The sequence below is a fragment of the Amblyraja radiata genome, chromosome 2 (assembly GCF_010909765.2).
Source record: "Amblyraja radiata isolate CabotCenter1 chromosome 2, sAmbRad1.1.pri, whole genome shotgun sequence".
In the NCBI taxonomy this organism is placed as follows: Eukaryota; Metazoa; Chordata; class Chondrichthyes; order Rajiformes; family Rajidae; genus Amblyraja; species Amblyraja radiata.
The window spans coordinates 129,674,861-129,688,667 of record NC_045957.1 but is presented as its reverse complement, the minus strand read 5'-3'; the positions used below and the strand labels follow the sequence as shown (position 1 = coordinate 129,688,667).

At 39.3% G+C, this 13,807-nt stretch overlaps 1 protein-coding gene across 1 annotated transcript in view; it reads left to right on the top strand.

Moving 5' to 3' along the window:
* Positions 1-13,807, top strand: part of c2h10orf67 (chromosome 2 C10orf67 homolog) — a 135,172-nt gene that overhangs the window by 79,087 nt on the left and 42,278 nt on the right. The gene's annotated exons all lie outside the window — the stretch shown is intronic.

The window sequence follows — 13,807 nt, the reverse complement described above, 5'->3', positions numbered from 1 at the left end:
TATTTTCATTCCTAATTGCTTGATTTAACTGCCTGTTACATGTCTGCTATTCATGTACAAGAAGAGCAAAATCCCTCTGAATTTACCAGTTCCCTGCCTTTAAAAAAAATATAGCTTCTCCATATCATCTACCAAAATGGATAATTTCCCATTTTCTCTCAAGTTAAATCTGTAATCTATTTTTGGTTAATTTATATTTCTTTGTAACCTTACAGCTTACTTTCCCACCAAGCTTTTATTGTCAGGAAATTACATATATTATATTTTATTCCCTCATGTAAATGTGCTATGGGCGCTCTTTTAAAAAGTTGAGGAGGAACTTCTTTAGTCAGAGTCATTGCCACAGAGGGGTGTGGAGGCCAACAGTGGATATTTTTAAGGCAGAGACAGACATAGAAACATAGAAAATAGGTGCAGGAGTAGGCCATCCGGCCCTTCGATCCAGCACCGCCATTCAATATGATCATGGCTGATCATTCAAAATCAGTACCCTGTTCTGGCTTTTCCCCCCATATTCCTTGATTCCCTTAGCCCTAAGAGCTAAATCTAACAATCTCTTTTTTTGACATTCTTGATTAGAACGGTTTCAAGGGTTATGGGGAGAAGGAAAATGGGATGTGGTGGCAGAGATCAGCCATGATTGAATGGTGGAGTAGATTGGCCTAATTTTCCTCCTGTAACCTGTGGACTCATTATCACCTAGCCCGTAGCCAACAATGGTCAACGAGGGAGTTATGGACTAGTATACCAAGATCCCTCTGTACATCAATGCTCTTAAGGTTTATGCCATTAATTGTATATTTTCCTCTTACATTTGATCTCTATCAGTGCAACACCTCATACTTGTTCGGATTAAACTCAATCTCCATCTGGCCATTTGTGTAGCTGGTCTATATCCCGCTGCATACTTTAACAGTCTTCCTTACAATCTGCAACCCAAGTAATCTTGTTGTCATCTGCTAACTTACTAACCAACACGTCTACGTTTACATCCAAGTCATTTATATAATATATATATATATATATAAACAGCCACGTCAACCGATGAAGGAGGGCTCGCTGGTTCAGACCAGTGGCATCGGCGCTTAGTTTAAAGCGAAACAGTGCTGGAGTAACTGACCTAATACAGTGCAACAAGTAAGAATACCATTGGTCCGTTCCAGGTACATAGAAAAATTAAACACTTGACTAAATCTATAAATTCTTTGCTGCCCCTAGCTGACATAACATGTTGCCAATCGGTTTGTGTCCAACTGAGTAAAAGGTTTTGGTCACACACTATCATTTCCTCATCATCACTTAGTATAAATCTGGGTGCTTTTCCCCAACACTCTGAAAGTACCTTCAATATGCTGCAATATTTCTAGATATGAAATAACCAATAAATGCAAATCTTACCAAAAGATGAATGAAAGTGAACCAAAGGATGATTTTCTTCAATGAATCTGCGTCACTCTGAATGTTGACATGCTGTTCTTCTGAATTTTTCCAACAATTTGCCCACCATCAATGTTAGGCTAATTAGCCTGTAGTTATGCAGTCTATCCTTTTAAGAAAATAACAGCACCCCAATTGTGATCCTCCTGCACTCTCATACCATGCCAGTAGGCGGAGGATCAATTATCAAAGCCTGGCTTACATTTTATGTAAGTCTGGTGATTTTTCCATTTTTAAAACCACTAAACCTTTTGATGTCCTCTCACTCTAATTCTATCATTTCCCTTATTTTACAATCTTCCTTTTTAATATCTACCCCTCTCATCCTATTTTCTGTGATTACAGATACAATTCTTCTTGCAGAACTTCACATGCACGCTGCCTGTGCACACTTGATATTGTGGGTATTCAATAGGACCTACTATTTTAATAAAATTATTATCCTTTTTACCTTCTTTGTTTTCAAATTCTTAAATTCTTACCATAAATACCACGTTTTCTCCTGTGTTGAGATCTTAATGTTTCCTTGATAAACTTTCTTTTTTTGTTTTGTCAGTGGCTAGATTCCCTTGAAGAGCCAGTAGCATTTCTAGCACTAAGCAGACGTGCACTATCTACTTGTACATCTTGATGGGGTGGAAGATTGCAACCTTCACGTGGTCCGCCCTGCTTCGCCGAATGCAATCAACCCCGGATGCACAATCAAATAAGATCAAATAGAACAAGTTGTCTTACAACTTTAGGCTGTGCACGCCATACGCAAGAAGAAGTACATCTTGATCTACTGAGAAGTCACACATTCCCTTTGTGCCTGCAAACACTTCACCGATCTAACCTCTTCTATTTGCTATCACTTTCTGCACATTGTGTTTGACCCGGATGCAAGAAGTATGTTGAATTTCCCACAATGTACAGGACAAGCATTTCACAGGACTAAAGACCCTCTACTTATGAGAAGGACAAAAATCCAATGTTTGTTTTCAGATCCACTGTTACTTAATAACATTTATTTATTCAATTAAAACAATATTAAATTGTTCACAACCAGTTTTAATAACACAAAACCCAAACACACCACCATTCAAAATGGAAGAACAACATGGAGGATGTAATTGAGAGCCTCCATTAGGGGCATAGAGAACCCCTGTGTGAATGGAACAAGGTATGCACCACGTCTCATATTAGCTATCCACCTGCCCCATCAAGTGGCAGTTTATCCCCTGAGGCAAAGCCTGTAAGTCCCACATCCCACATTGACCTCACCTCCGAATCCATGAAACTGGAATGAAAGCAAGTCATTCGAACCTGAGGACTGCCCAGGTGAGAGAAAGAAAAGAGAGACACTCGCCCTTTGTACGATGGATACTCTGTAGATCAAATGTTTTAATCAATGTCATCACCCACATTGAAAACCTCATTGGAAAACAAATGCATCATTCCCTTATCACAAAATAGCTCTCAAAGAAATCAAAGCATTAAAGCTGCACCATGGTAACTCAATTGCTAAAGCCACAATAAACACTGGAAATGTATTTGCCCTAGAAATTCTTTTATTTCTCTGCAGACAAGTTAGGTTTGGCAGCTTGGTGACCAAATATCAATAGCAATAACAATGTCTTACCAGTTATTCTAGATAAGATACAGGTGACAGTTGATTTACATGTGCAGCTGTAATTTATTTAAAATAAATAAGCAATAAGAAGAAATGATTCATAAATGTAAATTGGTACTGGTACACATGGATATTTCCTAAAACGAACTCCTTTCAAAATATCTATCTGTAATAATATCAATAATATCTTAAACATTCTGCTGATTATATTTTCTTGTCTCTGTAAAGATTCAACTTGAAACTCAAAAGCTATATTCAGTAATGCAGTCAATTTAAATTAATTATATGAGCTTCGACATTCGAAAAATATTAATTCAATTATAATTTGGGGCAAAGGTTCAGAGGTAAGAAGATGGTGTCCAGGGACGATTGAGGCAATTATATTCCTGAATCTTTTTATCATCCTCCTTGGCCATAATAACATTTACATGGATGGAAAATCAAGAGGCAGTGGCAGTTTGGGGATTGAGGCTCCTTGGTGCTCAATATCTCAGATCATTAGCAATCAATCAAGGAAAATTTACAGAAAGCACCTCAAAGCACCGGGAAAGTATGACCAATACTACCTCATGAAAATCCTTTTAATCAATTCCACAGTCTTAAGAGCATTGAACTCCAGGTTGTTGCGATGGCACCAGGACGCCAGCTGTGTCACTTCCCGTCTGTAGGCAGATTCCTCACCATCCTGGATCAGTCCAATCAGGGTTGTATCGTCCGCAAACTTGAGAAGCTTGACAGAGGAATCAGTGGCTGTGCAGTCATTGATGTAGAGAGAGTAGAGGAGAGGGGATAGTACGCAGCCTTGCGGTGCTCCTATGCTGAGGGTCTGTGAGTCTGAGATGTGCTTTCCCAGCCTCACATGCTGCTTCCTGTCTGTCAGGAAGCTGGTGATCCACCGACAGAGGGGTTCAGGCACAGTCAACTTGGAAAGTTTGGAGTGTAGTAGCTCTGGCGCAATGGTGTTTATTTATTTATTTATTTTATTATTTATTTCGAACAGAATAAAAGAATAAAAAGCAAGTGTGAAACAGCATATAAAAAACAAAACAAGAATATTTATAAAGTGTCATAAACAATATCTATAAATAAATGAAATCGTATGTGTCCGAAAAGGAGCAGGAAGAAGCCAAAGCTTATTAATTCCCACCCCTTATTCAACTGCTTGTAATTATCTTATACAAATTTAGTAGAGTTAAATGCAGAGCTAAAATCAACAAACAAAATCCTCGCATATGTCCCGTCCCCTGTGTGTCTAGGTGCTGGAGGATAAAGTGCAGGCCCAGGTTGACTGCATCATCCACAAATCTATTGACCCGATATGCAAACTGCAGAGGGTCCAGCAGGGGGTTTGTGATATTTTTCAACTTGGCCAGCACAAGCCTTTCAAGGGTCTTCATGACTACAAAGGTCCGTGCGACAGGCCTGTAATCATTAAGACCGTTAATCCATGCCTTTTTGGGTACAGGAACAATAGTGGAGACTTTGAAGCAGGCAGGGGCAGTACAGGTTTGCAGGGACTGGTTGAAAATGTCTGAGTAGACTGGTGCCAGTTGTTCGGCACAGAGCTTGAGAGTAGAGGGGGAAACATTCTCCGGTCCTGGAGATTTCCAGCTTTTCTGATTCCTGAACAGCGTCTCCACCTTCTCTATTTTATTGGTGATGATGGAGATGTGATGTTGTGCAGCACGGAGAGGGTGGGTAATTGGGTGTTAAATGGTGATTGGAGAGTGGTGGGTGGGAAAGTGTCCAGTCTTTTGAAAAGTAATTAATGATGGCATTTAAAATGTAAAATATGATTAATTACCTGCATTGAAATATTTTATTACATTTAGGCAGTACATTGGCACACCTCATAGAGCTGCTGCCTCACCGATCCAGCTACCCGGGTTCAATCTTGACCTCCGGTGCTGTTTACGTGAAGTTTGCATGTTCTTTAGATGGAAGACAGCATGGATCTTTTCTCTGTGACACATTCCCTTCCACATCCTAAGATGTACATTTTTGTACGTTAATTGGACAATGAATGAAGACGGAATAAAATGGCTGCTTGATGGTTACATGAGCTCGGTTGACTGAAGGAGCTGATTCTGTGTTGTATGACTCTATGGTGCTTAGAAATTTTAAGTTCCTAAGAAATGAGACATGATTAGGTCATATTGTGCCTCAAACCTTTTCTACCATTAGTCCAAAGCTGCAAACACTTCCCACTCACAAACGCATCACACATTTAAACACACTACCAGTTATTTAACCATAAATCACATTACTTACCCTTGCTAGAGAAAGTGGTGAGCAGCCACCAATTGCAGACCAGCAGTGTCCTTCCTCAGTGTTAAGGAATTCCATTTCATTGAGAAGATTTCATTGGCTCAGCCATGACAGAGACTGCATTTGGTGAAGAACTGGAAAATGTTGAGTTGACAGTATATAGCTTGCTATTGAATCGTATTTCTTGTTTATGAACTCACTATATGTTGATTACATATATACTGCCAATTGTGATTGACCAGGACTCAAATTAATATTGCAAAGCAACATGTGTGATACTTGCTCCAGGTGTGTGGTATGAGACACATGGACCAGCACAATTCAATCTTACAAGTTGCATAAACCATGCATTAATGTTTCTAATGCAGGGTGTCGACCTGAAACCTCGACTGTCGCTTTTCGTCTGCATATTTTACACCATTTTTTAAATTCTTCACTCACTGCTGCATGGCTGGACTAGATATCATAATATCAAAATATCTCTCATCAATTTGTTTAAAGTATAAACATTTAAATCCTATCTAGCCATGCAGCAGTGATCGTGAAGAAGAAAAAAGGCATATCATTATGAGGACGGAAATGGATAGTCGAGGTTTCAGGTCGAGAACCTGCATCAGTCCTCGACATGAAACAACATCACTCCCTCTCCCTCCACATATGTTCCCTGGCCCACTGAGTTTCATCATCCACCCTGAAGCCAATCCAGATCCTGACACCGTCCCAGCTACTGCAATCCTCACATGCTGAATTATCTTACCCGTGACTGGCTTTCAATCTGTGATACCAGAGTAGCATGTCCCAGTTCAGGTAAATGCTAAGAGAATTAACAGCATTTTTCTGTCAGTTAATGAAACATTAACAGAAAGTTATGGTCCTTGGTACAGCTAAATTCCAAAGTTATCAAAAGACTGCATAAGTATTTTAGAATATACTTGTTATTTAGAGCATTCATAAACATTAAAATTAGTTCATAAGCCCAAGGAGCAGAATTAGCCTGTTTTCAAGTCAGTTCAAGTTTAATGTCATATGCACAACTACAGTGAGGTACAATTACAATAAAATCCTCACTGGCAGCAGCATCAAGGGCATATAGATTCAGTCAACACACAAAAACATGGATAGGAAAGGTTTAGAGGGATATGAGCCAAACACTGACAGGTAGGCCTAGTATAGGTGGGTCATCCTGGTTGACATGGGTTAGTTGGGCCGAGGCCTGTTTCCATGCCATATGACCCTATGGCTGTAAAATAAATGATACATAAATTATACAATTATGCATGCAACCTGCAATTAATGCAATCCATTGCTGAGGAACCTTAAAGCATTCCACGGGGCACAGGAGCAAAGGACAAGTAGAAAACGTAAGTGATGTAACCTGCAGGAGGATTCCGGTCCTGGACTCTAAAGCGATGAGCCTGACTCGGATAATTTTTTTAAATTTGGGATGAAGGATGTCATTCCTGCCTTGTCATGGCCTGCTCTTACACCTATGGCCTGCAATATTTGCATGGAGGGTACAGAATCTGTATGAGCAAATAGGTTTTTATTTAAATTCCTTTGTGTAGCACAATGTGAAATAATATCTAGACCCCAAATGTAAAAAATATCTGCCAATAATTAAGAGTTATTACCACTACTTTGAAATGGGCAGGCCATAGTTTTTTTAATTATATTGTTCATTTCTGTGAGATATAATCAAGAAATTCATGCAATTTATTTAAACTTGAGCCAGATAAATGCTATTTTAGAGAAGCTCTTGGAGAACTGCCACATCTGGGATAATAACTTCTGTATCTTTGAATTTACCCCTCATTGCTCAGTCACCAGAAGTATCCGACCAGATTTCACATAAGTAACAATAAGTGTTTTTTACAGGTTTTTTTTTAACTGTTTACAGGGTAGTTTATTGTCACGTGTACTGAGATACAGTAAAAACCTTTTGTCGCGTGCTATCCAGTCTTGTTCACCTCATCATTATTTTTAAGTTCCCGTGGTTTGTTCCAGAAAAGCTTGTTTGATATTGCAGTGCATAAATGAGGGTTTCTCTGATTACAGGTTTTTGAGTGCTTGACAATTAATATAACCTCTATTTACTTAATATATTTTTTGTTTAAGAATTTTTATTCATTGTGCTTTCTGTGTATAAGTCATCCATTCGGTTCTAAAATTGCTCATGTAGCATCACCTCTACCTTTTCTCCTCCATCACACGGTTGCACCTGTCCACAAATGGACCCTACAGAAGCAAGTGTTTATAATGCAGAGAAAGTAGAATTTGTCAGCAGCTGACAAAACAAAGTGGAGGTTTCACGCAGATCGAGCTAGGGTTCATTATATTTTACAATGCCAAAGTTGAAAGTTCATCTCATAAAGAAGTGCAAATAAAATAGCATGCCCTTCAAAGATGATATATTTCTTTTAGGTAGCAGTTAAATTTACCTCACCTGTTCTGATAACATGGTTAACAATGTAGCTGGATTTTCCATCCTTTACCAATTGAAATATAGAATCATAAATATTACAGTAATGCAATTATTTTATGAAATAATGTAAGATAGTTACCAGATAATTATGACAATTCTCATAAACCCAAGTTCAAGATATTACATTTCTTGTATCACAACACACTGTTCAAAATTCCAGTTTTAATTAATAAAGTAATGTTTGCTCATAGATTTTATGTGTTACAAGTATCGTTTTATATATATCTGATATAGCTCATGTAAACCCTGTTAGGTTTAACCTGTAAAGTTGACTTAGATTGGCAAACCCAGAAATCCAAACTAAAACTTAGCTTGACCTCTACAGAAAGTAGTCTGCCTATGCCAGATGGCAAGCTCTTATTTTGCACCTTGAACCCTTTGCCCTCACCAGAAAAAAAATTTCCATTTAAATAGCTGTCGATTTTGGTGAAAAGGGGCCTTTTGTGAGGGCAAAGAGTTGAAAACTGTATAAAAATGACAAAAAGAGTGCTATCCCAGTCATAATAGAATTATTAATTGCACTTTAGAAGGCATAAAATCTTCAGAGATTTTGTCATGTGCACACTTCAAAGTGATATACTTTCTCTATGATACTGTTATTTACATCAGGCAAAGTTTCTTCTCTTTACAGTTTTTATTTCTCCTCTTCCAATTTATTTTTACCTTTCTTATGGTTTTCATTCATTAATGTTTTTCTGAATAAAATCTTTATTTGCCGACTTTCTTTGGTCTTAGATTATCTTGTTATAAATTGAGGATCTTTTTCTAAAAGTCCTGGAAGATATTTTCTCTCTTTTCATGTTTTTGACATTATATGCCATAATACCAGTTATATCTTCATATTCACTGTTATAAGTTCTTATATTTTAGCTTTAGAACCCTCTTTAACACACCATAGTGTAAGATAATTGTTACAAAATTATAATATTTGGGTGGAAACTATATGGATCTGTTTTCAATATTTTATTATATTTACTGTGATATAGAGTTAAACAGCTTTTTATTCATGATGAATGTTTATATTAATATCTGTTACAAATTATTTCATTGTTGTCGTTATGAATGTTTATTCAGCTATAGTTCATGAGCTTCTTTCTAATGGTCTACCATAAGTCTTTCTGTCCAAAGCATACTGGGCCATCTTGGAATACTAACCTTTCCCTCACCACTCAGCCTTGATCCCAATATAAAGGTTTCTCTAACTTTTCTTCTATGCTTGTTTATTTCTGCTTTGAATTCATTTTAAGACTCACTGTGTGGATTTACCCATCATGTTTCATCTCGTGCACTTTTGTAATATTGTACTTAGGTCTCTCTCGTCAGATACAGTCCTTTCCGCCCTCAAATTAGCCTTCAATATCCTTCTCATAAAATCAACTCTTCTATCCCAGCCACTTTTGCTATCATCTTCAACTTGGAGAAGAAATGTGACATTTCTACAGAATAATTCAAGATGCAGGATATTGTTGGGGCAATAAACAAACTGCTGGAAGAACTCGGCCAGTTAAGCAGCATCTATCAAGAACACCTGTACCTTCTTCGCAAAGGTCGACATGAAAGGAGAATATGGCCAGAGTGGCGTGGGTCTTTGATGATACTAGCTGCTTTTTTGAGGCAGTTGTGATGAATTATCTTCCAATTTTCGTCATATTTCTGGATTTGTGATTCCATATTTGAGTTCAACTTTTGCCTGCTTGAATACTTCAGTCTATGTTGAAATAGGTTTCCTAAAGCTTAAAAATTGTTTTATTAAGCTAACTGTAAGGTTTGCTGACTAAATTAAATAATAGTCACTGAGGTAACTATCTTAAAATCAGACCAGTTATAGGATCTGTAAAAAAATATTTGAGTCAATCAAATCAAGCAGTATCCGCTGAGTTCTTCTAGCAGTTTGTTGGTTTCTCTGTGTTTGCAGTCTCCTGTGTCTTGATTTTATTGGGATTGTGATAACAAAAAGAGCTAGATGAGTGCCTGGCACCAGTTTTCACTGAGTTAATATTGAACCATCATATGATGATATATCCCTCAAAAAGCAGGTGACTGAATTAGAGAATTAATTAGTGAAATGTGTATTGAGTAAAATGGTATATGACACTTTGTTCAGCATCCTATTTGACCCTGAACTGAATTTCTAACTGAGTATTCTCACCTTCATAAAATGAGCCTTCGTGCACCTTTGACCATCTTTGTTCTGCCTCAGCCTGTCTGTTGCTAAAAACTCGCAAGCTATTATTTACCTGAAGTCTCAATTCTGATGAGTGTAGTAGTCATCTTCTACACTCCCTGAACCTGAACTCATCCAAAATTCTGCTGCATATATCCTAACTTATAACGTTTCTTTCATCCATTACCTTTTTTCTTCATAACATGCGTCCAGGGATCAGAAAGATTATAATTTGTAAAATTCTATTTTTTCTTTTCAAAATTAGCCATGGTCTCTCCCAGTCCTTTCTCTGCAATTTCCTACAGTGCTCTGAGAACTCTGGGTTCCATGTTCTTTATTTTTCAAATATTGCCTTTGTTCACCCGTTATTGGAAACTTTATTGCATAAGCTCTGATGTACCCTCCCCATATGTTCCCATTTCTTTTCTCCTGCTGTTTAAGATTCCTGAAACCTTTCTTTGCTGACTATAGTCATAAGAACGTGATCCAAATAACACCCTCATTAGTTTGATACCATTGTAGTATGATTAAGTTCCTGAGATAGAATCTGGGACATTTAACAGAATGAAATGAGCTGTTCAGTGATGTGTTTTTATTGTTACTAATTTCGCAGTTGTTTTGTATGAGGACAATCCATAAATCACGTTCACAAGTTATAGGAGTAGAATTAGGCCATTTGGCCCATCGAGTCCACTCCGTCATTCAATCATGGCTGATTGAACTAAGAACTAAGATGACGTCGACGACGGCTGCCACAGTGCTCCTGGCTGTTTTGTCTGTGTTTGTTAATTTGTGTTGTCTATGGAAATCCCACAAAGATCACTTTCAGGAGGGAGGAACTCATTAACATCAGACATTTGGTTCCTCCAACCATTTTTCCGGATTTCCCTTACTTACTGGATTATTTGGATATACGTCAGTGGTTATGTCCAAGGCCGTGAGACGCAGGAGAAACTGGGAGGAAGCGCTCTGGCGCACTCGTGCTTCACCGAGACCTGGCTGTGTGTGTCGACCCTGGACAATGCACTGCAACTCCCTGGCTTTCAACTACACAGAGCGGACCGCGAACCGGAGGCAGCAGGGAAATCAAGAAGCAGTGGAATATGCACTGTCAAATTCCTTGTTGTATACATACTTGGCTAATAAATTTATTCTGATTTCGATTCTGATTCTGAAGAAGGGTCTCGACCCGAAACATCACCTATTCCTTCGCTCCTTAGATGCTGTCTCACCCGCTGATTTTCTCCAGCATTTTTGTCTACCGTTGATTTTTTTTCAGCATCTGCAGTTCTTACTTAAACTGATTCTGATTCTGATCTCTATCAACCATGCCATGATAGCTTTGACTTCCAATGCATATCTATAAATCTATGCTATACGAAATGTAGACACAAAATGCTGGAGTAACTCAGCGGGCCAGGCAGCATCTCTGGAGAGAAGGAATGGGTGACATTTTGGGTCTAAACCCTTCTTCAAACTGTGTCTACCTTTAAACCAGCATGTGCAGTTTTTTCCTACACATTCTATGCTATGTGAAATACTAATATAATCTTCCTGAAAACTTGGACTGGTAGCAAAGTAATTTAAAGTTATTGGGGTATGTGCAAATAATTTTCCTACGGGCAAATATCACATTCCACAGAAGACAGATGACACGTCTTCAGATGGCCTTTCCATGCTTTCATTCCAAACTATCATCTTCACAGAGAATGGCCAGCCTAGCTTTTGTAAGCAAAGAAATATGTAATAATGCCAGGAACTCAATTTTTTTTTAACGTCCCATAGCTGGTCTGATATTAAGAGACTATCATTTAATTGAATTTAAAGTCAGCAAACCTTACAATGAGCTTAATTAAACGATTTTGAGCTTTGTGAAACCTTCTATTTCAACACAGAATTAAGTATTCTATTTGGCAAAAATTGAACCCAGATATAGATTCACAAATCTAAAAGCATGAGGAAAATTGGAAGATAATTCCTCAAAACGGCCTCAAAAAAGCAGGTAGAATCATCAAAGACCCCCACCACCCTGGCCACATTTTCTTGTCACCCCTACCATTGGGAAGAAGGTACAGGAGTTAATTTTAGTTTATTGCCACGTGTACTAAGGTACAGTGAAAAGCTTTTATTGGGTGCTATCCAGTCAGCAGAAAGCCAATACATGATTACAATTGAGCCATTTACAGGGTATAGATACATGATAAAGGAGTAACTTTTATGGCAAGGTAAAGCCAGCAAAGTCCGATTAAGGATAGACCGAGTGTCACCAAAGAGGCAGATAGCAGTTCAGCACTGCTCTCTGGTTGTGGTAAGATGATTCAGTTGCCTGATAACAGCTGGGAAGAAACAGTCCCTAAAATCTGGAAGTGTGTGTTTTCACACTTCTATACCTTTTGCCTAATGGGAGAGGTGAGAAGAGGTAGTGGCCGGGGTGCGACTCGTCCTTGATAATGCTGCTGCCCTGACCAAGGCAACATGAGGTATAACTGGAGTCAGTCGAATGAAAGTTGGTTCGTGTGATGGTCTGGACTGCATCCACAATTCAATGAAATTTCTTGCGGTCTTGGATGGATATGTTCCCAAGCCAAGCTGAGATTCATCCTGATAAATGCTTTCTATGATGCATCTGTAGAAGTTGGTGAGAGCGTAGTGGGCAAGACGAGCTTACTAAGCCTTCTAAGCAAGTGGAGGCATTGACTTGCTTCCTTGGTCCTTGCTTCAATATGGGTGGTCCAGGAGACCTCATTGGTAATATGGACTCCTAGGATTTTGAAGTTTGCAACCATCTCTACCTCGGCACCGTCAATGCAAACCGGGGAATGTGTATCGCTTTGCTCCCCTTTGTCTAGCTGACATTGAGTACAGTACCCCTGTACCTTCAGGTTCAAGAATAACTTTTTCCCAACAACTAAAGTGCTCTGGAACACTACATAACACTAACCTCAACTATGAACTGTGGACTGCGTTTGGTTGCACTCAGGGCTTGGGTTTTTTGCACTAGTATTGGGGTCACTATTTAATTGAAACTAGACTAAGTGGGACCTGTTGGGTCCCTGTCACACAGGAGGCTTGTTCCCCTGCACCAGCAGCTACAGCCATGCTGGCGTGTGGGCAGGAGGGGGGAGAGCTCGGGGAAAAGATGGAGGAAGAGCCATGGGGGAGAAGGGGGTATCACGGGGGAGGAGGGGCAGGAGCCAGCAAGGGGAACAGAGGGGAAGGGGCTGGAGTTGAGGGGCATTGCGTTGGAGGATCATTTGGGACTCACAGCGGGCGCTGGACGCGCTCCTCCACCGGCATCAGATTCTCCGCTTTACGTTTGGTGACATCTCCCGGGCCGGGCCGCTTCTGGTCCCTCCGAAAATTGTGTCCGGTTGGAGACCTCTGGCAGCCATCCTCAGCTCCAGGAAAGATGCGATGGCGCAGGAAGGGGCGGACCATCCCACGGAGTGACAGGAGAAGAGACCAATCCGCACGGCGCTAACTGTGCCAGGAGAGAAGATCGATCTGCGCAAGCACGGCTTTTACGATTCTTAAACCTCGCTAACTTTTACAATAGACCACCGATTAGAACAAAACTTGGTGCACTTGCATCACAGGAGAACGGTGAGTGAGCTGGCGAAAAATTGTAGCGCTATCGCGTGTCGCAAATAGAAAAAACGCGCAAAGGTCAGAGTTTTAATTATGTATAGATGTTGTTTATTATCTACAGTATGTATATTGTTTTTCAGGCCTGTTATGTGCTGCAAGAATTTCATTGCTCTGCTGTTGGTACATATGACAATTAATCACTCTTGACTTACCAAACTAAATAATTCACCAATTTCATTCAACCAAGGTGATAAAT